We start from the raw sequence: 23657 nt of genomic DNA on the forward strand, positions 1-23657 counted from the left end.
GCTGCACAATCTATTGGAATGACACAATGCATTTTGCTGCTACAAATGTTTGTGATGCACCATCTGTTGGAATGACCTATTAATAGCATTTCATTACTAGGCCTATTTATTGCACTTTATTACTACAAATGCACCATCTGTTGAAATGACACATGCATTGCATTTTATTACCACAAATGCTTGTGATGCACCATCTGCTGGAATGACACATTCAGTACATTTTATTACTACAAATGTTTGTGATATAGCGGGTTGGGTGATGGATGGATGGATGGATGGATGGATGGATGGATGGATGGATGAATGGATGGATGTTTGTGATGCACCATCTGCTGGAATGACACATGCAGTGCATTTTATTACTACAAATGTTTGTGATGCGCCAGCTGTTGGAATGACCCATTCAGTGCATTTTATTACTACAAATGTTTGTGGTGCACCATCTGTTGGAATGACCAATTCAGTGCATTTTACTACAGCAAATGTTTGCGATGCACCATCTTTTGTAATAATCCATCCATCCATTATGCAACCCACTATATCCTAACTACAGGGTCACAGGGGGCTGCCAATCCCAGCCAACACAGGGCGCAAGGCAGAAAACAAACCCTGGGCAGGGCGCCAGCCCACCACAGTTTGTAATAATCCATTCAGTGAACTTTATTACTACAAATTTTTGTGATGCACCATCTGCTGGAATGATACAATCAATGCATTTTACTAAAACAAATGACAAAGACTTTTGGAGGATGGCCTGGTGAGCGTCAAGAAGGTCAGTAAAGAAGCCAAGAAAAACATCGGGGACAGACTGATATTCTGGGATTGGACTGCTGGGGGAAAGTCATTTTCTCTGATGAATCCCCTTTCCAATTGTTTGGGGCATCCGGAGAGGGCACTACCATCAGTCCTGTGTCAGGTCAACAGTAAAGTGTCCTGAGACCATTCATGTCACGTGGGGTTGCTTCTCAGCCAAGGCAGTGCAGGGCTCACTCACAATTGTGCCTAAAAACACAGCCATGAATAAAGAATGGGACCAAAACATCCTCAGAGAGCAAATTCTCCCAACTATCCAAGAACAGTTTGGTGACCAACATGACGGAGCACCGGGCCATATGGTAAAAGTGAGAACTAAGCAGCTTGGGGAACAAAACATCAAAATTTGGGGTCCATGGCCAGAAAACTCCCCAGACCTTAATCCCATTGAGAACTTGTGGTCAATCTTCAAGGGGCAGGTGGACAAACAAAAACCCACCAATTCTGACAAACTCCAAGCATTGATTATGCAAGAATGTGTGGCGGCCATCAGTCTGGATTGGGCCCAGAAGTTGATTGACAGCCTGCCAGGGTACATTGCAGAGGACTTGAAAGAGAAAGAAGGGCCATCATTGCAAATATTGACTCTTCGCATAAACTTAATGGAATTGTCAATAAAAGCCTTCGAAACTTACGAAATGCTTACAGATCTACTTCAGTGTACCATAGAAACATCTGACAAAAAGATCTAAATGCACAGAAGCACCAAACTTTGTGAAAACCAACACTTGGGTCATTCTCAAAACTTTGGACCACATCTGTACAAATGCTTGTGATTCACCGTTTGATGGAAAGACTCATTCATTGAATTTTATTACTACAAAGGTTTGTGATGCGACATCTGTTGGAATGACATAGGACATACAGACAGACACACAGAAACTTATCATTTTATTAAAATTAATTAGGGTATTATTTCTCCCATGACTCTGTATCTTTTGTGGTTTATTTTAGGTCTTCGCTGCTGTATAAACCTAAATATCATGTGATAGTCAGTAAGTTTATCTAATCTACTCTAACCACTCAAAGACAAACAATTCATGTTTTCCCAAGCCAACTGACCTTTGTATCAGACTCTGACAGTTAAAAATTCACCTAACGGAGACTTAAATATATGTGTGTAATTCCATTAATTCTGCTTTTCTTTTCTTATTTGCTGTGTCCCCTTGTATGAATTTAAAGTTGTAACTCTTTCTTCTACTAGTTGTAAACCACTTTCATCTACAGTCATATGAAAAAGTTTGTGAACCCCTCTTAATTCTTTGGATTTTTGTTTCTCATTGGCTGAGCTTTCAAAGTAGAAACTTCCTTTTAATATCTGACATGCCTTATGGACGCAGTAGGATTTCAGCAGTGACATTAAGTTTATTGGATTAACAGAAAATATACAATATGCATCATAACAAAATTAGACAGGTGCATAAATGTGGGCACCCCAACAGAGATGTGACATCAATACTTAGTTGAGCCTCCTTTTGGCCTCTCGACGCTGTCCTCCTATAGCCTGTGATGAGTGTCTGATTCTGGATGGAGGTATTGTTGACCATTCTTCATACAAAATCTCTCCAGTTCAGTTCAATTTGATGGACAGCCTGCTTCAAATTATCTCATAGATTTTCGATGATATTCAAGTCAGGGGACTGTGACGGCCATTCCAGAACATTCTACTTCTCCCTCTGCATGAATGCCTTTGTAGATTTCCAACTGTGTTTCGGGTCTTTGTCTTGTTGGAATATCCAACCCCTGCGTAACTTCAACATTGTGACTGATGCTTGAACATTATCTTGAAGAATTTGTTGATATTGGGTTGAATTCATCTGACGCTCGACTTTAACAAGGGCCCCAGTCCCTGAACTGGCCACACAGCCCCACAGCATGATGGAACCTCCACCAAATATGACAGTAGGTAGCAGGTGTTTTTCTTGGAATGCGGTGTTTTTCTTCCGCTTTTTGTTCTGACCAAATAACTACATTTTTGTCTCATCAGTCCAAAGCACTTTATTCCAAAATGAATCTGGCTTGTCTAAATGAGCATTGGCATACAACAAGTGACTCTGTTTGTGGCGTGAGTGCAGAAAGGGCTTCTTTCTCGTCACCTTGCAATACAGATGTTCTTTGTGCAAATTGTGCTGAATTGTAGAACGATGTACAGATACACCATCTGCAGCAAGATGTCTTTGGAGGTGATCTGTGGGTTGTCTGTCACCATTCTCACAATCCTGCTCATATGCCGCTCCTGTATTTTTCTTGGTCTGCCAGACCTGCTGGGTTTAACAGCAACTGTGCCTGTGGCCTTCCATTTCCTGATTCCATTACTTACAGTTGAAACTGACAGTTTAAACCTCTGAGATGGCTTTTTGTAGCCTTCACCTAAACCAGGAGACTCAACAATCTTTGTTTTCAGATCTTTGGAGAGTTGCTTTGAGAATCCCATGCTGTCACTCTTCAGAGGAGAGTCAAAGGGAAGGAAGCCCAACTTGAAATTGACCACCTTAAATACCTTTATATCTCATGATTGGACACACCTGTCTATGAAGTTCAAGGCTTAACGAGCTCATCCATCCAATCAGCATTGAGCAGTGACAGGCATTCAAATCAGGACAATGACAAGGGGACCCATATTTGTGCACAGCCAGTGTTTCACATTTGATTTAATTTCATACAACTAAATACTGCGTCACTACAAATCTTTGTTCAGAAAACACTGCAGTACTCAGATGTTCCTAGGAAATGAAAGACAGACCACTGTTATCTTTTTTGTTGAAAGGAGAGTCAATTATTATGCAGGCTCAGAGGGGTTCCCAAACTTTTTCATATGACTGTATCCATCCATCCAAAGCTTGAAGGAAAATTACCAATATTGGGAAAGGAAGGATAGAACAGGAAGAGAATGACGTACAGAAACTACCCAAGGACAAGAGAAGGGGGAATAAGAACACCTGTTGTTTAAAAGGCCAGAAAGCAATGAGTGATACCAATAACAAAATGTAGAAAAAATGGTCAGGATAGGTATGTGAGAAACCAGCTGGAATAGTGAGTCAGCAGAGACAGCAAATGCATTGTTACAGTGAGGTCAAGATGATGTAATGTATGGAAACTAAAATTAGTGCATTCATATTAGTATTAATATTATTAATAATTAATATAATTAGTATTAATATTCAATTATTGTAGGCACGGAGCTGGACAGTTTGACATCTCTGGCAGAGCGACGGGCGCTGAGCAGACTCCTGTCAATCATGGAGAATCCACTGCATCCACTGAACAGGATCATCTCCAGACAGAGGAGCAGCTTCAGTGACAGACTGCTGTCACCGTCCTGCTCCACTGACAGACTGAGGAGATCGTTCCTCCCCCAAACTATGCGACTCTTCAATTCCACCCGGGGGGTAAACATTAACATTACACAAAGTTATTGTCTGTATACCTGCATTGTTATCTCTCTTTAATTTAATATTGTTCTTTATCAGTATGCTGCTGCTGGAGTATGTGAATTTCCCCTTGGCGATTAATAAAGTATCTATCTATCTGTCTATCATGTATTAGCATAAATAAATATAGAGAAATATATACGCATTAACCTTGCAGATATTAATGCAAGTCAGGCCTGCCAAGCAAATGATTAGATAAAAGCACATGCCATATTTCTTTTTAATTAAAGCTTAGCTTTAAGCTACCAAGTATAAACTAGCTTGCAAGCCAAGGAAAGGGAAGTGATAAGAGAAAGCCCAAATATAGAAGAAGGAACATTTGCTCAGCCGAAGCCAATCATAATAAGCAAAACAGAAAATAAAGATGGACAATAGACAGTAAAAATACCAGAGGCCAGCTGCAGAGGGAAGTCAGTAGATAATAATGGTTCCCATGAGAACTCCAGGTATCGGCTGGACAGGTGCAGAGGGGAGTCAGGGAAAAAACAGCAAATGAGCTAATTTGAGCGAGGTCAGAGTGATAAGAATTTACTAAATAAGTTTTGAGTTCTGAACTGTTCAGGGCTCAGCTCAATTTGGCCGTATTGGGTTGAGTCTGTGTTATTATTATTGTTGTTTTATTGCAATAAAACTACAGACACTGTTTGCCTATCCTCTGAGTCCTAATAGCCTTCATGCCAGGTAAAAAGCCTATTGGTGACAATTTTTCGCCACGACGCAACTACTTTAGCATCAGAGCCTCTAATTAGTAAATAATGGATTAATTAAACAATTAGAACACTTAGAAAAGTAGAATGAAAATCAAGATGATAATATTGTTAAAAAGATAAAAATACATTATTCCCATATAACTGCTTGGTACATACACATATATAATCAACCATTGTATGATCTGATTCTCGCAACTGAAAGAGGGCACCGTGGCGGATGTTAGCCAACTTGCTGGCCAACCACAAGCGTTACCTGGTAGGTAACCACCCATACAATCAGATTGTGATTCAGACTACGAATGCCAGGAATACATATATATATACACACATTATATATATATATATATATACATATATATATATTTATATATATATATATATATATATATTTATATATATATATATATATATACACATATACATATATATACAAACATATATATACACACACATATATACATATACCTACACATATACACACACATATATACTATATATATATTATATCTATAATAATAAAAGGCAAAGCCCTCACTGACTGACTCACTCACTGACTCACTCATCACTAATTCTCCAACTTCCCGTGTAGGTGGAAGGCTGAAATTTGGCAGGCTCATTCCTTACAGCTTACTTACAAAAGTTAGGCAGGTTTCATTTCGAAATTTAAAGCGTAATGGTCATAACTGGAACATATTTTTTGTCCATACACTGTAATGGAGGAGGCGGAGTCACGTATCGCGTCATCACGCCTCCTACGTAATCACGTGAACTAAAAACAAGGAAGACATTTACAGCACGAGTCACACGCAGGAACGAAGGTAAATTACGTTAATTTTTGACTGTCTTTTAATACTGTGTGAGCATACATATTAACACATGTGCAATTAAACGTGTGCATTTATGGGGTGATTTCTCAGGCTTAAAAGCTCACCTTTTATCAAACGCGGGAAGAAAGGTAACTGACGTTGTTCACTGTCTTTTAATACTGTGTAACCATACATATTAACACATGTCCAATTAAACGTGTGCATTTACGGGGTGATTTCTCAGGCTTAAAAGCTCGCCTTTTACTAAAAAGGTAAATGCAAAACTATTTTCAATCAGTTTATTGAAACGCTCCCGTTAAGGATTGCAATAACATATTCGCGAGATAAAAGAACGAAGTACGGGGAAATGGAGGAACAGCCGCAAACAGCGAAGAGCAAAAAATTAATTAAACAATTGAGAACGGAGCGAGTTAAGCATACAAGCATGTTCATAAGGGAAACAAAGCACGGTGTAAAACGTAACTTTAAATTAAGTTAATAGAAACGCTCCCGCTGCGGATTGCAATAACATATTCGCGAGATAAAAGTTTAATGAGAAGACACGAGGTATAAACGAAGCACACGCCGTGGCGCAACGTTAGGGGCAACAGTTTCAACCATTCTATGATCTGCTTCTCGCAACTGAAAGACGGCACATGGCGGATGTTAGCCGACTTGCTGACCGCAATGTTAGGGGCTTCAACTATGCCGCTGACGCAACATGTCAGTGCCAACACTTTGCAGACTGTACTTAAAAGACACGCCCTCCTCACTGGACAGTTAAAAACACCAATCAAACTAACGATGACATCAAGTATTACCCAATCAAAAGTAGGAAAGGAGGCATCTTCATAAAATGCGTGTGGGATGATTTGCATGAGACGCTGCTTTAAAAAAAAAATGATAAAAAAAATACGGGATAAATCCCGTCCAGTATTGATTCAAAACGGGACGCGCAATTTCATTCTCAAACGCGGCACGATTCCGTATTTTAAAGGACGGGTGGCAACCCTACAGTGCCAGGTAACCACCCATACAATCAGATTGTGATTCAGACTAGGAATGCAATGAATGTAATTACCCCGATCTACATACAAGGCGAAAGTCTTGCAACATTCAAAGATGATGGTTTGGGATAATTAGTACTTATTAAGTACAACATTGAACATAAAAGAGCTTATGAAGCCTTGAACCGAAAAAAGCAAGATCTCAGAGATCGTAAAGAAAAAAAAGGAGGTAATGTCGTTTTACTCGCTGTACATTTTACTCAAACATTACCAGTTATTCCACGAGGGAGACCAGCAGATGAACTCAACGCGTGTTTAAAATCCATGCTTCTCCCACGCTCGGTTATATGTCGCATGTTCTCGGGTAGGTACACCAAAAAATGTATACATTTAAGCATGTAATGGGCAAAGAAAAAATGAGGTATACCCGAAGGCACTGCAGTAGTACTCAATGTAACTTTACTTCTTAAATGTTAATGTTTTACTGTTTAATAATTTATACACTTCTTATATATTGTTCAAATTCTTTTATGAAAATACCAGTGACAGCGCAATGCACGATAACATGGAGTGAATACACCATACGCATCTGCCCACGGCCGCCCTGGTGTGCGCAGATAGAAGTTGATTCTAAAATAAAATAAACATAAAAAGAGTAATACATTCATCACCCATAAAGCAGATAGCAGACGTGACGTATTATATGTGTACCACATTTCAAGTCAATACGTGAAACGGTTTGCAAGCTACATGTGATTTAAAATCCTGGACAGACCAACGAAAAGCCACGGTAGCAAATTATTGAAGAAGATTTTACTGTTTAATAATTTATATTTATATGAAATGTGCTTCTTATATATTACTTCATATTCTCATATGATAATGATGTTAATGTTGTTTATATTGATTTCTATGTTATTGTAAGTGCATCTATGTGTGTATATGTATGTATGTATGTATGTGTATATATATATATATATATATATATATATATATATATCCATCCATCCATTTTCCAACCCACTGAATCCGAACACAGGGTCACGGGGGTCTGCTGGAGCCAATCCCAGCCAACACAGGGCACAAGGCAGGAAACAATCCCAGGCAGGGTGCCAACCCACCGCCGGACACACACAAACACACCCACACACCAAGCACACACTAGGGCCAATTTAGAATCGCCAATCCACCTAACCAGCATGTCTTTGGACTGTGGGAGGAAACTGGAGCGCCCGGAGGAAACCCACGCAGACACGGGGAGAACATGCAAACTCCACGCAGGGAGGACCCGGGAAGCGAACCCAGGTCCCCAGGTCTCCCAACTGCGAGGCAGCAGCGCTACCCACTGCGCCACCGTGCCGCCCTATATATATATATATATATATATATATATATATAAAAAATATATGTGTATATGTATATATAATATATCTGTATATGTGTGTATATGTGTGTGTATATGTGTATATGTATATATATATGACAGCAACACTCATAACAATGACAACACAATTACATTGACAATCATGTTACGTTATTTTTAAAATGTTTCCTTTACTTTTTCATTACCTCTTTAACACACTACTTCTCCGCTGCGAAGCGCGGGTATTTTGCTAGTATATATATATATATATATATATATATATATATATATGGTTGAAATAGTTTTACTGTCAAATAATGCAAAGAGTACGCGACACGTGTTTTGCCCTAATTCTGTGCTCATCAGGCGTACACACTCACTGCATCCCCTCTCGGGAATCGAACCTCGAACGTCAGCGCCAGAGGCGAAGCCCCTAACGCTGCGCTACGGCGTGTGGTTCGTTCATTTGACAGCATGTAGATCGGGGTAATTACATTCATGGCATTCGTAGTCTGAATCACAATCTGATTGTATGGGTGGTTACCTAGCAGGTAACAATTCAATAAACCACACGCCATAGCGCAGCGTTAGGGGCTTCGCCGCTGACGTTCGAGGTTCGATTCCCGAGAGGGGATGCAGTGAGTGTGTACGCCTGATGAGCCCAGAATTAGGGCGAAACACGTGTCACGTACTCTTTGCATTATTTGACAGTAAAACTATTTCAACCATTCTATGATATTATATATATACTGTATATATTAAGGATGCACCGATATGGGAGTTTTGGGCCGATGCCGATATCTGATAATGTCTATATCCTTATCTGCCGATGCCGATACCAATGCCGATATACATATTTATATGATACAGAGAAAAATTAGACTTGATCTGTCTGGACAAGAATTACAGACAAAGTGAACATTTATTTGTATAAAAATTTTGCACACCACATTCAATCATTAAAAACGACCTCGGATAAGCGGAAGAGAATGGATGGATGGATGGATGATATCTGCCACATTTGGCTGGCTGCCTGTTGGTTATATGGGAAACAGTTTAGCGGGTTGTTGCTTTAAATAACACTTTTCTCCTTTTTGATGGAACAAATACAACAAATTCAACAATAATCGAAAAAATTAAAATGGTAAAATATACAATGACAATGAAATAAGCAATACCACTTAAGAATATCAACTTTTGTAGATTATTTACAATCATTAAAATGGCTTCTGCTCAACCACATTTGGCTGGCTATCTGATCCTTTCTTTTATAGTCTGCAGCATTAAATACTACATAAATACTTTTTTCTTTCTTTTTGATGGAATAAATCTAACCAATCTATAATTTTAAAAAACAGAAAAGCGTACAACGGTAAAGAAATAAATAACTTTTTTTCTGGAGGCTTATCATTCTTTTCTATTTTTTAAGCATGACGGGGAGGTTTTTCTTAACGAATAAGAACATTTCTGCTTTGTCACAGGAAATTCTGTTTCTCTTTTCATTGATCGCATAGAAGCCAAACTGAATAATCTCTCGCTGTCCGGGCTAGTACATGGGGCTGACAGGAACTTGCGTGCTACTTTTGGACAATGGTATGAAACCGACTCCAGTTGTTATTCCAGTATTTCAGAGGACTTTCATTCCTCGGTATTGGTGCTTCAGAAAGAAATCCCTGCACCTGCCAAGTAGCATGCATACATACACAGGATTATATTCTGTGTCATCTTTCATATCTAAAAGATAGATCTGCATTTTGGCTTTTACCAGGGCTGTCAGATTAAGAGTAGAATCCTTACAATAAAAATTAAGTATATGGCATTTGAATTGAATGCATGTCTGTATTGTATTTGCTGTTTTTTTAAACATTTTATTGTTAATATTTTTGCTTTTCACTGTAGATCTTGATCTGCTTACAAGTTGCTCATTATTGCTTTGGGTGAAAACAGTGGCTTCCATGAATTTGATTGGCTCTCCCACAAAAAGCAACGCAAAGAGAAATAAGACACACACTGCAATGGCATTTTCTAATGACAATGTTCAACAGAAAAACAAACAAAATTGTCAGTGATTGCTCAAACAAAGTAAATGCAGTCATTTTTGTCTTTTTTTCCTAGAGGCCAGAGGACCTTATGTCCCTGTGTCTATTTTTTTACAGTAAATAAACTGAAGCATTTATGTGTTTTACAAATGAAACAAGTGTATTAATACTTTTAAGTATTTTGTGTATTATGATTAACTAGTCATTTAGCCCGTTACAATAACGGGCGCTAGAACAGTAGTGCATAAACATTAGTAGGAACAGTCTATATTAAATGGCAAGGGACTTTGACCTCATTCTTTTTGTTGGTCGTATTTTTCTTTGTCTTTCAGCCTTTCTTTTGTTGATGTTTACTTGCTGAGCTGACCGTTCTTCGTGGGCTGCCGCCGTGTATTGTGTGTCTTTAATTTTCTGTGACAGTAATACCGTCTTGTATGTCCGCTGGCATGTATGTCCGTAATATACCTTTAATTTTCTCTGGCGGTAATACAGGCGTGCGCGTCGGTAATATGCCTTTAATCTCCACTGACAGTAATACTGGCTTGTATGTGGCTGTAATATGCGTCACTGTATCGTGTACCTTTAATTTCCTCTCACAGTAATACTGGTTTATATTTCTGTAAAACGCCTCTAACTTTCTCTGACAGTAATATTGCGCATTGCATCGTGCCCCGCACATGTGCACTTCACCAGAAGACACACACACACGGACACCTGGACGCACACAGGGATTTTATTAAAGAGGATTATTTAGCAGACAGCATTTTTCAAAGTAACAAAAAACATGTAAAATGAGTTTAAGCTGTTAATTTACAGTACATGCACTGAACAAAAATATGAAGCAAAGTAGCATAGGCTATAGTTTGGCTCAGTCGCTTGATGAAAACTAGCGATCTTTAAAATAGGTGTGTTTAACAGAAGATGCCGACCGTTTAACTAATGACTAATAATATGGGTTAACAATTCAGAAATACGTATAGGCTGATCCTAAAACGTTACGTGCAAAAACAGACTTGTAAAATCCCATAATAGTGTCCAGCACGTCTTCAGTAACATGAAGCCAAAGTTAGTGCGAGGTAAAACCAACAACCGCTCTTTTACAATCGATTGCCATTTTTCTTTCTTGCCTTCGAGGTTTGTTTATACACTCAAATTATGTTAGAATAGTGATATTCGATCTGACAGCCCTAGTTATTTACTTATTGTAAAGATCTCCACAGAGCTTTTCTAACTCACCTCTGTTGTCATCTGGCTATTTTCTCGAGGCATCACTGTGTTCTCTTCAAGAATTTCGTTGTACATTTCGAAGAGCGTGCCCTAACCCTAACCCTAACCCTCGTCATTTGTCTTGGCCCTTTTCTGTTGTGGATAATCTATCTGTGATTCACTTGTTTGCAGTTCGTTCGATGCAAGTTCCATCTGAGCTTGCAACATTTTGAGTGCCAATGATTTTACATCTGCATCGAAATAGCGGTCTTTGTATCTCGGGTCTACAATAGTGACAACACAGTACATGGGTTCTGTGTAAATCTCAATGACATGATTGTTTACAGCCTCCAAGAGAGCACTTTTACTGGTTTTGACTCCAAACTCAGTATGAGCGCTTTTAGTCAACAGTCGTTTTAAAGCATTACCTGAAGGAATAAGACTTCAGACTGGCAAATTTCTTTTGTCAGTTGTTCAAATGGAGCAAGGAGTGTGATTATGTTCTCAAATAAAACCCCACTGATTAGGCGTTAGAGTTGCAGGTAACTCAAAATCGGAGGCATAAGCCCCAAGGGCTCTTTTCTGCTCCAGCAAGCTTTGCAGCATATAGAATGTGTTGTTTCATCTAGTCAAGGTGTCTCGTTGAAGCATTTTCGGCTGCATACCAAGTTCAGTTTGTATAGTTGTGAGACGCGAGTTGGCTAATTGTGAATGCTTAAAGTGACCGAATATTTTTCTGCCGAACGCTATTGTATCAGACACGTTGCACTGGGATAGTACGCCGTCGTTCACAGCAAGCTGTAAAGTATAGGTCATACATGGCAAACTTGGGATCCCGCATTCCTCCATAGCCTTTGCAACGTTGCATGCGTTGTCTCATAATACTACATGAAAATCCTCTTTGGGTATTTTCCATGTTTCAAACATTCTTTTAAATGCCACCGAGAGTGTGTGATCCACAGCATTCTTGGGCATGCAAGATTGCTTTCTGCAATTCAAACGTGCGGTCGATCAACTGAGCAGTTAAACTAAGCATACTAATAGCACTCGTATCAGATGTCCATATATCAGTGTAAAGCTTATGGCTGTAACATCTTCAGCAAAGGGTTTGTGCACATGACTTTCCACAATCTTATATAACTCTGGAAGCGCTATGTCAGAAAAATAACGGCGACTGGGTATCTGGTAACAGGGCTCGAGATGCTCAAGCAGCCTTCGAAAATCCTGTATCTTCTACAACAGAAAATCGTCCACAGCAAAAAATTCCATCACCTTTGCAGTAATTGTTTGAGCTTTAGGGTTATCTTTATCAAATTTCTTTGATTTTTCAAGTAACTGATCAACACGTTGAGCAACTGCAGTTTTTGATTTTATGCGGGGTGGCGCAGGATTCTCCTCTTTTGCTCTGAGGAATTCTGTATATTTGTCAGAATGGTTTGTCTTCAAGTGTGTAGTTAAGTTGGTGGTATTGAAATTTTCGCACTTTGGTCCCTCTGCACAAAATATTAGTCGAACAAGTGTTGCAAATGGGATATTTTATGTCACTTTGAAAAACTTCCACACCGCAGACATTTTCGCACAGTCTTTCGCCTAAATGTCTGGCACATCTGGAACACAATGAATGGGTCATCAATATCAGTTCGAATTATCGGTCAAATTTAGTCATCGGTTCCAATGCCGATAAAATTATTTTAACCCATTATCTGCCGATACAGATATAAATCCGATATTATCATGCATCCCTAAAATATACAGTAATCCCTCCTCCATCGCGGGGGTTGCGTTCCAGAGCCACCCGCGAAATAAGAAAATCCGCGAAGTAGAAACCATATGTTTATATGGTTATTTTTATATTGTCATGCTTGGGTCACAGATTTGCGCAGAAACACAGGAGGTTGTAGAGAGACAGGAACGTTATTCAAACATTGCAAACAAACATTGGTCTCTTTTTCAAAAGTTTAAACTGTGCTCCATGACAAGACAGAGATGACAGTTCAGTCGCACAATTAAAAGAATGCAAACATATCTTCCTCTTGAAAGGAGCAAATAAATCAATAGTGCTGTTTGCTTTTAAGTATGCGAAGCACCGTGGCACAAAGCTGTTGAAGGCGGCAGCTCACACCCCCTCCGTCAGGAGCAGGAAGAGACAGAGAGAGAGGAGACAGATAAAAAAATCAATACGTGCCCTTTGAGCTTTTAAGTATGCGAAGCACCGTGCAGCATACTTAAAAGCTGCACACAGAAGGTAGCAAAGTGAAGATAATCTTTCAGCATTTTTAGATGAGCGTCCATATCGTCTAGGTGTGCGAACAGCCCCCCTGCTCACACCCCCTACGTCAGGATCAGAGAAAGTCAGCGCAAGAGAGAGAGAGAGAGAGAGAAGTAAGCTGGGTAGCTTCTCAGCCATCTGCCAATAGCGTCCCTTGTATGAAATCAACTGGGCAAACCAACTGAGGAAGCATGTACCAGAAATTAAAAGACCCATTGTCCGCAGAAACCCGCGAAGCAGCGAAAAATCCGCGATATATATTTAAATATGCTTACATATAAAATCCGCGATGGAGTGAAGCCGCGAAAGGCGAAGCGCGATATAGCGAGGGATTACTGTATATATATATATATATATCTTGATACATAATTCACCAGTCTCCTCACTCACTCACTCACGTCTGTCTGAAGCCGAATGCGCAGTCGCCTTCTGCGCACGTCGAATTCTGCGCATGTCCGAAGCTGAATGTGCAGTCGCCTTCTGCACAGCTGCCCAAAAAACCTTACGAGACCGACATCACGGCAGGCGGCGGATTTACGGCCACGAAAATTCAAAGAGAAAGGCGACTTCGATTAAAGCTCTAGAGGCCTGAAAGGCAATTTCGACTACAGCTCAAGGCCTAATTACGCATTCATTCAATACACCTATATCAGGTTTGTGGTGCTTATACTTATTATATATTATACTATTCCACTCGTGCCCATTTCATCTTATGTTGTCGAAATGGGCTCTTTGTCTAGTATATATATATATACTAGCAAAATACCCGCGCTTCGCAACGGAGAAGTAGTGTGTTAAAGAGGTTATGAAAAAAAAAAAAGGAAACATTTTAAAAATAACGTAAAATGATTGTCAATGTAATTGTGTTGTCATTGTTATGAGTGTTGCTGTCTTTTATATATATAATATACACACACACATAAACATATATATACATATACATATATATATACATATCTACATATACACATATCTACATATACATACGTATATACACATACACATCCACATAAACATATATATACATATACAAATTTACATATCTACATATATATATATATAGACATACATATATACATACATACATTCACATACATATATATATATATATATATATATATATATATATATATATATATATATACTAGCAAAATACCCGCGCTTCGCAGCGGAGAAGTAGTGTGTTAAAGAGGTTATGAAAAAAAAAGGAAACATTTTAAAAATAACGTAACATGATTGTCAATGTAATTGTGTTGTCATTGTTATGAGTGTTGCTGTGTTTTATATATATAAAATACACACACACACATATACACATATATATACATATCTACATATATATATATATATATATATATATATATATATATATATATATACATATACACATCCACATATCAACATATATATATACACATATATACACACACACACACATATATATATTATATATATATATATATATATATATATATATACACACACACACACACACACACACACACATATATATATACACATACAGATATATATATATATATATATATATATATATATATATATATATATATATATAGCAAAATACCTGCGCTTCGCAGCGGAGAAGTAGTGTGTTAAAGAGGTTATGAAAAAAAAAAAAGGAAACATTTTAAAAATAACGTAACATGATTGTCAATGTAATTGTGTTGTCATTGTTATGAGTGTTGCTGTCTTTTATATATATAATATGCACACACACACACATAAACATATATATACATATATATATACATATCTACATATACACATATGTACATATACATACGTATATACACATCCACATAAACATATATATACATATACAAATTTACATATCTACATATATATATATAGACATAGATATATACATACATACATTCACATATATATATATATATATATATATATATATATATATATATATATATATATATATATATATATATATATACTGTATATATACATATCTACTTATTGGCTCCTGTATTTAGGATATGGCAGGTTGGATAATGGATGGATGGACATTTGTATGCATAGCCCCATTTGCCCGTTTTCGTTTTTTTTCTTTCTTCAGTAATATTTCAGCAAACCCGGAGCTTGTCAGTTCAAATCGTGGTACTGACACCACTGTGTGACCCTGAGGAAGTCACTTCACCTGCCTGTGCTGCAAAAAACAAAAGTAATGTAACAAATTGTACCTGAGATGTTGTAAGTTGGTGGAATAAAGGCATAAGTAAAATAGATAAATATGTATTATACACATAGGAACTATTCATTTATTTTCAGTTAAGTCATCTGCAGCAAACTTTTATAAATGAGGGTTTCTGATTTTTAGATAGTGCAAACTGTTTCTTCTTTATTGATGTTTTCTCTTGGAGAGCTTTTTTCATTTCATTGAAAATGAAAGCAGCAGCTGCCAAAATATGTAGGTTTCTTATTAATTTTTCAAAATTGTGTAAAATAAATGTATAAAGTAACATAAAAGGTTTAAATACTGGTTATTCTTTTACACTAAAATATTACTACAGAGATACAAAAAAAGTAAAATGGATATGTTCTTTTTCTTTAAGGAGATTAAATATTACTGAAGAAAGAAAATAAAAATTAAACAGCCAAATGGGGCTATGCATACGAACTTAAAAGGTTTAAATAAAACAGAAATATATATTTTATTTTTACTTGGTTAACTTGTGGAGGGTGTATCCTGTAGCAAAGCCCTAACTTTTTTCGTGAAAGCCGTTTCAGTCAGTAAGTCTTATGTGTGTGTTTATGTATGTGTGTATATATATGTAGATGTGTATATGTAGATATGTATATATATGTATATGTATATAAATGTTTATGTGTGTGTGTATATTATATATATAATATATATATATATATATATATATATATATATATATATATATATATATATATATAAAAGACAGCAACAGTTATAACAATGACAACACAATTACATTGACAATCATGTTACGTTATTTTTAAAATGTTTCCTTTTTTTTTCATAACCTCTTTAACACACTACTTCTCCGCTGCGAAGCGCGGGCATTTTGCTAGTATATATATATATATATATATACATATACACACATACATGCAGTTTTAATAACACAGAAATCAATATAAACATTAACATCATTATCATATGAGAATATGAAGTAATATATAAGAAGCACATTTCATATAAATATAAATTATTAAACAGTAAAATCTTCTTCTGTAATTTGCTACTGTGGCAATTTGTGTGTCTGTCCAGGATTTTAAATGACCTGTAGCTCGCAAACCGTTTCACCTATACACTTGAAATGTGGTACACATATAGTACGTCACGTCTACTATCCGCTTTATGGGTGATGATTGTTTTACTCTTTTTATCTTTATTTTATTTTATTGTAGAATCAACTCCTATCTGCGCACAGCAGGGCAGCCGTGGGCAGATGTGTATGGTGTATTCACTCCATGTTATCGTGCATTGCGCTGTCAGTGGTATTTTGATAAAAGAATTTGAACAACATATAAGAAGCGTATAAATTATTAAACAGTAAAACATTAACATTTAAGAAGTAAAGTTACATTAAGTACTACTGCAGTGCCTTCGGGTATACCTCATTTTTTGTTTGCCCATTACATGCTTAAATGTATACATTTTTTGGTGCACCTACCCGAGAACACGCGACATATAACCGAGCGTGGGAGAAGCATGGATTTTAAACACGCGTTGAGTTCATCTGCTGGTCTCCCTCGTGGAATAACTGGTAATGTTTGACTAAAATCTACAGCGAGTAAAACGACATTACCTCCTATTTTTTTTTTTACGATCTCTGAGATCTTGCTTTTTTCGGTTCAAGGCTTCATAAGCTCTTTTATGTTGTATGGTGTAATTATCCCAAACCATCATCTTTGAATGTTGCAAGACTTTCGCCTTGTATGTAGATCGGGGTAATTACATTCATTGCATTCCTAGTCTGAATCACAATGTGATTGTATGGGTGGTTACCTGGCACTGTAGGGTTGCCACCCGTCCTTTAAAATACGGAATCGTGCCGCGTTTGAGAATGAAATTGCGCGTCCCGTTTTGAATCAATACTGGACGGGATTTATCCCGTATTTTTTTTATCATTTTTTTTTTAAAGCAGCGTCTCATGCAAATCATCCCACACGCATTTTATGAAGATGCCTCCTTTCCTACTTTTGATTGGGTAATACTTGATGTCATCGTTAGTTTGATTGGTCTTTTTAACTGTCCAGTGAGGAGGGCGTGTCTTTTAAGTAGAGTCTGCAAAGTGTTGGCACTGAGATGTGGCGTCAGCGCCATAGTTGAAGCCCCTAACGTTGCAGTCAGCAAGTCGGCTAACATCCGCCATGTGCCGTCTTTCAGTTGCGAGAAGCAGATCATAGAATGGTTGAAACTGTTGCCCCTAACGTTGCGCCACGGCGTGTGGTTCGTTTATACCTCGTGTCTTCTCATTAAACTTTTATCTCGCGAATATGTTATTGCAATCCGCAGCGGGAGCGTTTCTATAAACTTAATTTAAACTTACGTTTTACACCGTGCTTTGTTTCCCTTATGAACATGCTTGTATGCTTAACTCACTCCGTTCTCAATTGTTTAATTAATTTTTTGCTCTTCGCTGTTTGCGGCTCTTCCTCCATTTCCCCCTACTTCGTTCTTTTATCTCGCGAATATGTTATTGCAATCCTTAACGGGAGCGTTTCAATAAACTGATTGAAAATAGTTTTGCATTTACCTTTTTAGTAAAAGGCGAGCTTTTAAGCCTGAGAAATCACCCCGTAAATGCACACGTTTAATTGCACATGTGTTAATATGTATGGTTACACAGTATTGAAAGACAGTTAACAACGTCAGTTACCTTTGTTCCCGCGTTTGATAAAAGGTGAGCTTTTAAGCCTGAGAAATCACCCCGTAAATGCACATGTTTAATTGCACATGTGTTAATATGTATGCTTACACAGTATTAAAAGACAGTCAAAAATTAACGTCATTTACCTTCGTTCCCGCGTGTGACTCGTGCTGTAAATGTCTTCCTTGTTTTTAGTTCACGTTATTACGTAGGAGGCGTGATGACGCGATACGTGACTCCGCCTCCTCCATTACAGTGTATGGACAAAAAATATGTTCCAGTTATGACCATTACGCTTTGAATTTCGAAATGAAACCTACCTAACTTTTGTAAGTAAGCTGTAAGGAATGAGCCTGCCAAATTTCAGCCTTCCACCTACACGGGAAGTTGGAGAATTAGTGATGAGTGAGTCAGTCAGTCAGTGAGTGAGTCAGTGAGGGCTTTGCCTTTTATTAGTATATATATATATATATATATATATATATATATATATATATATATATATACATATACGAGGTGCGATCCAAAAGTTCCTGGAATGCATTTATTCTGCAGCCAGAAGGGTTTGGTTATATCAATCGCCGCTAGATAGCAGTTCAAGTTGTCCTTGAGAGTTGCAGTTGTTTTTCAAGTCGCAGTTCTCGTTTAAACTTCGTTTTTGTCTGTGAAGGGTTGTTCATGAAAATGAGTGATTTGAAAGAGCAAACAGTGTGTGTTAAATTCTTTTTTAAACTGGGAGAAACAGCAAAAGAAAGCCATGAAATGTTGCAACAAGCATTCTACAGGGATGTTCTAAGGGGTTTGCGAAATCGAATTCGCCGAACACGTCCTCCGATGTGGGCTGACAAGTCATTTCTTTTGCATCACAACAATGCACCAGCTCACAAATCTCCGATTGTGCGTGAATATTTGGCTTCTACGATGTTTACTGCCATTCCCCACCCTCTGTACTCCCCTGATTTAGCGCCGTCTGATTTTTTTTTTTTTATTTCCTAAGATGAAGATGAGGCTCAAGGGACGCAGATTTGAGACGGAGGAGGAGATCCAAGCGGTAACAACCGACGTCTTGAACACACTGACAAAAAACAACTTCCAGAGGTGCTTCAAAAGGTTGAACTCTCACTGGGATTGCTGTATCAACTCAGCGGGTGACTATTTTGAAGGAACTGTTCACCATTAATTGTTATTTGGTGTGTATGCTTTTAAATAAATGCATTCCGGGAACTTTTGGATCGCACCTCGTGTGTATATATATATATACTGTATATATATATATATATATATATTCTAATTTCTATATTGTTCCCAAAACACAGACCTTAGGTAATAACATCACTGAATTAGCTCAGGAGTCCAATTAAAAACAGAAGATGGTTGGAACAAAAACTTGCAGCCACAGTGTGCCCACAGGACCGAGTTTGGGAAACACTGCGCTAGAGAGTGGAAACATATGGTATATTGATTAGCACATGCACTTAAAAAATTTGTATTATTTTATACACATGACAAGCATGAGCCAATAAGCCAATTATACAGTGCCTTTCACATCCATCCATATTATATATCACCATTTGCCCCTATCTTCAAGTATACATGGCGTCAGTGAGTGGTGGCACGTTGCTTGGCATATGCAAGTAGGAGTTTTGTTGTCTTCTGTACACGTGATGTGACCATTAAGACCCTACATAGAATCAAGAGGCCCCTTCAATCCATCCATCCATCCATTTTCCAACCTGCTGAATCCGAACACAGGGTCACAGGGGTCTGCTGGAGCCAATCCCAGCCAACAGAGGGCACAAGGCAGGAACCAATCCCGGGCAGGGTGCCAACCCACCGCAGGACACACACACAAACACACCAAGCACACACTAGGGCCAATTTAGAATTATTTATTTATTTGAATTTCTACTTTTTGTTTTTTGGCTGTACATGACTCCCACACACTCCTGCAGCGACGTCCTTACACCACGACGTGCTGCAGGTATGAATTTTCGGTGTGTACTCTCTGCAGGTGACAAGAATGATCCTATAAACTAGCTACCAAAGGCACTATTTAAGAGACGGACCCGATGAAAGGCATTATATCAGGATGCCATTTAGCATGGGGATTATATGCCTCTCACAACATGCTCTGTGCTAAAGATTATAAATCCATCCACTGTCCAAACCTATTAATCCTGGGCAGGGTGGCTGGAGCCTAACCTGGGGGTCACGGGGCACAAGGCAGGAAGACCGAGTGGACAGGGTGCCAGTCAATTGCACATTCATGTGACAATACTGTACTTCACTTGACCTGCACGTCTATAAAGTGTGAAAGGAAACTCACACGCACGGGCAGAACATGCAAACCACACTGCGGCACTGGCGAATTTTATTTTCGGTTTCATTTTCACAGCACTGCAATTTGGCTAAAACAAGCTTTAAAACTAAAAAAAAAAACTTCCAACTCCACTTGTGACACACTGGTGGGCGACCAGTCCATTTTTTTTTTATCAGTCCGTGTATGTGCCGTTACAGCATCACTAAATGAGGGTTTTTAACGGGACAAAGCTGGTCTCCAAGGACTAGTGAGTATTAGTAGAAGGACCCCCCGCTAAAGCAAGCTGACGCTTTGCCGTTACTGATATTCAAATCCTCCAGAGATCGCCGATATCCACACAACAGTAAAGGTGAAGACACATCTTCGACATGGGCGAGCGCATTCATCCCATTTTGGAAAACTGAACCGCACAGCCATGTGTTCCGTTGAGACCCGCCCACTTCACTCGGCCTCATTCGCTCATATATAGCGCCTGCGCCTCAATGTGTCCTTAAATGCCGGACGGTTGGTGTTTGTGCCGCACGCAGTAACCTGACATGAAGTTTACCCGCGAGCGGGCACTAAACCAAACGGGACGGGTCTAGCCGACCCTCAGGTCCATCTTGGAAGTCCGACTGATTACACGAACACCGAACTCGGACCGCGGCGACTGTGTGTCTGGCTGGCGTGCAGTTTGTGTAACGCCGGCCTTGTCGCCAGCTAAAGTCGGCTCGCGAAAACGGAAGCGATCGATTGCGAAATGTAAAATCTCCATCGAAGAAAAGAAAAGAAAAACAAGAAAAGGTGCACAGACGATCACACCCAAATTAAACCTAACAACGCTAAATCACTTCTTTTATATAGTACTCCTTTCATCTTTGGAGTGCGGCGGCCTGTTGCCACCGTAATTTGCCTGTGCACATAAGAATGTTACAAAACTTTGTACAAATGACTCTGTGAACTTATTACATGGTTCCCGTTTCACATTCACCTATCTATAATATAACATCTTTCATATCTACCGCTATCCGTGGTATTGTTGAGTGGCGATATGTTGCACATACAGTACGTTGCAGAACTTTGTACAAATGACACTATAACCCTACCAAACTTTGCCTTTCACATGCATCTATTATAAAACACCTTTCATACCTCATGGTATTTATAGCTTTGGAGAATAGCGGCCTGTTGCGCCTTAATTAGCACGTTGCAAGCAGCAATTTGACAATACAAAGGACAATAATGACGCTACAAACCTATTATATGGTATCTTTCATATACACCTATTCAGCACCTTTCACATCTATCAGTAAGCTTGGCTTTGGATTGGGGAGGCCTTTACTTAGCACGTGTAAGAACTTTACAGTACTTTGCACATTAATGACGCTATAAACCTACTGTATAGTACCTTTCATATGCATCTATTTCTTAAGGAGCATAAAACATCGGATAAAAAAATGTTAAGATATGCTGAACGATTCATTTAAATGACGCATATGAAACAAGAAGGCGACTCTGCGAGTTTGTGGGGCTCCCGGCGGCGCTTTTTGACAAGTCCCGACACTTCCAAAAACTGCGCACGTCCGGATCAGCGGAGGTCTGCCTGCCTGCCTCTCGCGGACCCTTCCTGTTTGTTTTAGCTAACTTTATCGTTTGGAAGAACAAACTGTGGGCCTGGCTTAAAAAAAAAAAAAAGAGAGAAACAAGAGAAAAGCCAAATGGCTCCGACTTCACCACTTTTGTTTTGTGTGTTTTCCCCTGCAGTGTTTAACTAGAGATCGTTAGAGCTTAGCCGTAGACCTGCATTTCGTCCTCTCGTTAAATCGCGTTTTAAAATGTCGCCTTAAAAGTTTGGTTTTGTGCGCAGGTGTGCTCTCGGAGTTCCATCTCTGCTCCTTTTTTATTTTAAACTAATTCTGTGTCTGCGACTTGCTTTTCCGTTCGCGCTAAAACAGACCGAAAGTGCACGGTCTGTCAGACGCACCGTTATTTATTCACCCATTTTATTAGCTGCTGACAGAAAGCACAAACTAAACCCGACACTTGTAAAGACACGCAGAACTCATGCGGAGCCGCCGCCGCACCCACCTCGGTGAAGGCAGACATTTATAAAAGCGTGACGAATAAGGAGTTCGAAATGCTTGGACTGCTTGCGTGCACTTATTGAGACTCTCAAAAGTCAGCGACAAAGTTCTGTGTAAAGACCCCCCTCGCACACATAAGAAGCGGTCCCTCTCCCCCTCCCCTTCTTACCCAGGTCACTTGGCAGCGCAGGGGTGGCCACCCCACTCCGTTACACAGAGGACAACATCCGCTGCCTTCATAGACGTCTCGGCCAGCCAGAGGCGCCCTCCGCTTTTCCAGAAAGGGACGGCCAGTAGCGATAGCCCAGCAGCCTGCCACTTGGTGCCCACAAGATGTCTACTCTTCGTCGCCCTCCCTTCTTTCCGTTAAGTGTGAACTTGAAGTCATCAGCTCTCCCTTGCGGTGGGTAACGATAACGAACTATAAACATTAGGGCGGCGTCTGAATAGAAACCGAGACTTGCGCAGCAAGGCGCCGAGCTCACACCCGCTCGCTGACTCGTTTCTTTCTTTCTACCTCCTCCTCCTCCTTTTCCTCCTCCTTTTCCTCTCTCTCTCTTTCGCTTTTTTTTTGCTTTTAACGGTAGGATGTCACGTAATTGTTAGGCGACCAGCCGCTCGCTTTAGTGGGCCCGCAGTGCGCATGTAGTCCGATTTCACCTGGACACCGGGATTTATTTTATCCCATAACTTCTCGGAATTCGTCAGGGAATGACTGAACCTTCATTTCTTTCTCTTTCTTTCTTT

General features: G+C 39.1%; 1 protein-coding gene across 1 annotated transcript in view; it reads right to left on the reverse strand.

Annotated features, from left to right (window-relative positions):
* The window catches only part of LOC114656995 (uncharacterized), a 108747-nt gene extending 85326 nt beyond the window's left edge, over nt 1-23421 (reverse strand). The window contains exon 1 of the mRNA XM_028808695.2: nt 23080-23421. The gene's annotated coding sequence lies outside the window, so the exon portion shown is untranslated. The remainder of the gene's footprint in view (nt 1-23079) is intronic.
* Nucleotides 23422-23657: the final 236 nt, after the last annotated feature.

Source organism: Erpetoichthys calabaricus, chromosome 9, assembly GCF_900747795.2.
Source record: "Erpetoichthys calabaricus chromosome 9, fErpCal1.3, whole genome shotgun sequence".
Classification (NCBI taxonomy): domain Eukaryota; kingdom Metazoa; phylum Chordata; class Cladistia; order Polypteriformes; family Polypteridae; genus Erpetoichthys; species Erpetoichthys calabaricus.